We start from the raw sequence: 5,042 nt of genomic DNA, 5'->3' as shown, positions 1-5,042 counted from the left end.
GTCTCATTACCAAGGGACTTTGATGGTGAGCATTCATCATGTTATCCTCTTTGGTTGGTGGTATTTCGACACATGTTGCTCCAACGGAGGAAATAATACATGTTAAGTTTGTTGATCCAAAGAATTTTGAATGCACCATATTGGTGGAGCCTAAACAAGTGGTGATGGCAAATAAGGGATGGGCTAATGTCTTCAAGGGTAGTGTCCACAATTTGACACAATTTGACACTTAGTGTTGGTGGTTGAGGATTCCCCAATCTTCTCAACCTTTATCCTATTTTCTCAATATTTTTTGGGCAAGTGGAGCTTCAATTGGTTCTTTTTGTTTTTTGTTGGCTTCATTTTTTTTTAAGTTAGTCACCCCTCGTGGGTTTGGTGGGGTATATTTTACTTTGATGCTTTTGTTTATCTCATTCAACCCTTGATTTTATATCCAATATTCAATTGTTAAGAAAAAAAAAAGATTTTTTTTCATTCTAGGTTGAAATACAACATAGATTTTACAAGCATTCTCATAAAATGTATTTCCCTAGCTCAACCTACTTTCCCCAACTATCCATCACTACTAATAAACAAGAAAAAACCTCTAAAAAGAGCAATTTTTACAAATTACCTATTAGGTTTACAAATCCCAAAAATGGAAAAGACAACAAAATCCTTATGTTTGAAATAACAATAAGTGGGAAATATTTAGCATTAATTTGTCTAGCATACATTATCATCCCTAACTTTTTTTTAAAATGGGTTCAAATGAACCTTGTTTTGCAAATTTAATCTTGAAGTTCATCACTACTTGCCTGAGTGTTGACCTTCCAAACAAGATGTCAATAGTTTTTTCCTACAAAGCATGCTCCAATGATTCTTTGGTCCAATCTAAACCACTATTTGATCTTCCAATCTTTGCACTTCTAGGGTCAAGAGGAGGCCAATGATACTTTACTATTGAGTTGGGGTGGAAGATCCATGTGCAAATGCTAATGTAGAATTTGATGAAATGATCTTTATTACTACCACCAATTGACCTAAACCTTGTCCCAAGCACATTATGCACCATGAAAATATTTGACTAGACTTTAGATATCATTCTTTGAGGATTTTCTATGATATAGCCTCCTCTTGTGACTCAATATTGTTCTCGATCTAGCAAGAACTCCTTGTGAAATCACACTCGATTTATTTTGCCTTGTCTATCAAGAGAATGGTTGCCTTCAAGTCTATCCAAGTACTTATGTTTTTCCCCCATGCCATGTACTTCCCATCTAGTCTTCAATCCAAATAGTTTAGTCATGGGATTTTCAACCTTTAGATTCAAGTTTGCCCTTTGATTTGATGTGCACCCTTGTGTTTCTTCTAAATTCCTTAAGGCTCTAGTATTATCTTACAGTCTCTCTATTGTGTTCAAATAATGAAAAAAGAATGCCAACTAAATCTTCATTATTCGTCTCTTAGATGTAATTTTAACCTCATTCTTCAACTCTTAGTGTAGCTCCATTGCTCTTGCATCAATTCTATTTACTAACTCGAGCTTCAAATCATTTTCCATTTGGCTATCAAAAATGCTTCTAGCTCACTTCTAGCTCACTTCTTGGCTCATCTAGAGTCTAGAGGTTATAAATCCCCGTGCTAAAGCTTGGCTTGTGCTAGAAGTGACAAACCCCCTTCTTTCCATAACTTAAGGAGGTACATCTTCCCCTCATATTGTACTTCATAAGTATTGTTGCCATATGATGGATTACTTTCTTATCTTCATAGACCTACCGTCTACAATCACCTTGCACACTTTACCCTTACGTGTGCAAAAGACACTTCTTTACTTCCAATCAATTTTTAAGGCCTCTTTGTTTTCTGTATTAAAATTCTTTGTAGCATCAAGTTATGTCGTCTCGCTTTAATTTCTTGTGATGCGGGTGGTTCTTTTTGAGCAACATATGGCCCTATAAGCTTCCTTACATGTGGATGTTTCTTCGGCCACCAAAAGCTTACACTCGTTGTCTCTAAGACCTCTTATTTTGGAGTTTAAACTCACATTCTCACCTTCCTCTAGCTCTTCATTATTTCAAGTTCTAAGGAAATTCCCTTTCCTATAAAAGAAGCTTAGTCTTGTTCTGCCCCTTCCTTAAACCGATTGGGCTTCTCCATAACTCTTAGAGCAGAGTGATATTTTTCATAAAACGGTATTTACTTTGATTAGGATCAGCTCATCTTGGAGTTGGAAGCGGAGCCCACTGAGGTATCTAGCAACAACTTACCATCTTCTAATAAAATCACTCTTCCTTTGTTTTTGCCAAATGTTGAGTGTGATTAAAGAACATGGAATGGGGAGGAAATGGTTAGGCATAACGAATCGTGTGCTACCTTTGCCCTATTCTATAAAGTGAGAAATATTCAGCATTCATTTGTCTGCCATACATCAAAGGGCAGGGGGTAAATAGAGCCCCGTCCAAATTTATCTATTTTTATGAAAAAGGAGAAAAAAACTCAAAGACTAGTTTTACTTCTTTTTAGGTTTTGGGCTGGTGTTTCATTGCTCTTTCTTCTTTGTTTTAGACAACTGTTGGGTGTAATCAACGAACATCAATTGGGGTAGAAAATTGTCAGGCATACTAAATCTCGTGCTCCCATTTTCCTGGTCCATTTTTAAATCTTGGAGAAATGCTGATGGACCGGTAATCATCCCTGGAAGCAACCTCTGCTTTCTTAGACAAGAAAAAAAAGTATTATCAAGTTGCTTAAGAATGCTCCCAAACTAAAGAGCTTTATAAGCCAAGGACGAGAAAGCAATGGCCTTTACCTCCTTAATCTGCCTTGCCCTAGTTTAATTATCCTCATCAGAGAACGAAGCATGTATAACCTTCAACAGCAAGTCGACCAACTCATCATTGAGAGGTGGGGGGGGGCAAACAAAGGAGTTGTTTGAAGTAGTTGGTAGCAGTTTTGCTCATTTTCGCTTCCAGAATGGATTCTGAACCTTCCACAACAGCAAGTTTAGAAATTTTATTAATTCTAGTGTTTGAGGGTATCTATTGGTGGAAATTTAGTGTTTTTATCTCCCCAAGTTGCTTTCAAGCTGTTGTCTTTTTTTTTGATGATCATTCTCTATGAAGTACTCTGATTTTGGAGTTGTGAAACCCATCGAATAGACATTTACTTATTACTGATGACAAGTAGTTAGCTGGGGAAGTGGATTGGCGACACTTGGGGTGTATTTGTCAAGGCCTGCTGTTCGTTCTCATCCTAAGAGGATTCAACTTTTGCTTGTATTTGAATGCCACTTCTGTCCATACAAAGATTTTAAGATTGAAGAAATTGAAATGAGGTTACACCTTTGAGGTGTGGCACTTGAGTATTTTGATTTCTAATGTATGTTGTTGCTGGAAAAAACGATGAAAGTTCTTAGCTTTTTTATAAAGTGGGGTTTTTTAGCTCCTCTTCCTTAACCTTGGAGCAGGCTGATTAGCGTATTTACTGGCCTCAAGAATGGAAGGAAGATGTTCCTCCATTAGATTTCATGCATCCACTGACCATTTGTTTGAATGAAAGGTGTGTTTGTTGTATATTTGGGCTGTGAAAGGTGTGTTTGTTGTATATTTGTATGCCCAGGAAAGAGCACATCTAGAGGACTTGAATGGCAAGTAAGCCTGTTCTAATGACTATTGTTTGAATGAAAAAAGGTGCATGTGTTGTTTATTTGTATGTGGTCCAAGAAGGAGCATATCTAGAGGAAGACTTCAATGGCAAGTAAGCTTGTTCTATTGACTATTGTTGAATGAAAGAAGGTGCATGTGTTGTTTATTTGCATCCGGTCAAAGAAGGAGCATATCTAGAGGAAGACTTGAATGGCAACTAAGCCTGCCCTGTCAATTCATATGCAGTTCTAAGAAAGGAGAGGTGTTATATATTCAAAAACTTCCGTCTTTCAAGTTTGAGATGGGATGAGTGATACGAGATCTGGCTCTTGAGAATTCAGTCTTGGAGACCTTATTTTGTCATTGCAATAGTGTTCTGCCACTGTATTCTCTAAGCAAGCAACAAGCACCAAGTAAGCAGAGCTATTTAGTCTTCGTGAGAGTCAAATACTATCCAACTAGATGTCTTGTAAGTCATTTCGTCTTTTGGCGCAGAGCTGTGATGTAAATAACACCTGGGTGCTAGTAACTTCTGATTAGCTTTAAGTTCTCAAATGGTCCATTTAGGGATTAAATATGCCTAGATTGATGGCATATATGACACATTATTTGGACAAAAAACATGTCAGCTAATATTTATTATCAACAAAGCGATAAATAAAGTTTCCAAAATATGCTCCCGTATGTACCAGCTGGAGTGCAGTATTATATGGTTTCGTATTATCTACCTTTAAAAAAGTGAAGCAGCAAGCCTATCATTTTAGGGAATGGCATTAGTCTGACATACAGTTTTACATAGATTATGTTATCTTCCTTTAAAAAGTGAGACAGCAAATCTTGCTATTACGGAGTGCCATGTAGTCTGACAAAAAACAAATAAAATAGTATGTCATTCAGTTGCATAAATTATGAGAAATTCCATGAGAAGATTTGTAAACTCTCACGAGTAGCTACCACAGCATTTACTAAAAGCTGAAGATAAAAAGAAATGGTGACCCCATTAGGCGATTCATGGGAGATGCAAATAAAAAAAACGAGTACATAAAAGAAAGTGGAAGACTCTTCACAAGTGAACATATCACGGGAAACCAAACAAATGCACAACTCTTAAGAGATATTATAATCATAATAAGGCTCTTCAAAGCTTCATGAGCAAACAAAAGAACGTGGAGGCATCCAACATTGGACAAGGTCCTCTATGAATTAGAAAGTGAACTATTCTGGAGGTTTGACTACATTCACACGTACCCAAAGTGTTGCATGTTAATTTAATGCTCAAATGGAAATTCAATTTCAATGGTTTTTGAATGGCCACTGCAGACACATTTCTGAATAATATTCTGAAAACAATCAGATTTAACAAAAGCATATATCATCAAGAACCTCAATGCTATCAGCCTCTACAAATTCAAGATA

Source organism: Cryptomeria japonica, chromosome 1 (assembly GCF_030272615.1).
Source record: "Cryptomeria japonica chromosome 1, Sugi_1.0, whole genome shotgun sequence".
Taxonomy (NCBI): domain Eukaryota; kingdom Viridiplantae; phylum Streptophyta; class Pinopsida; order Cupressales; family Cupressaceae; genus Cryptomeria; species Cryptomeria japonica.
The sequence above is the reverse complement of the archived record's forward strand: the minus strand, read 5'-3'. Positions refer to the sequence as shown.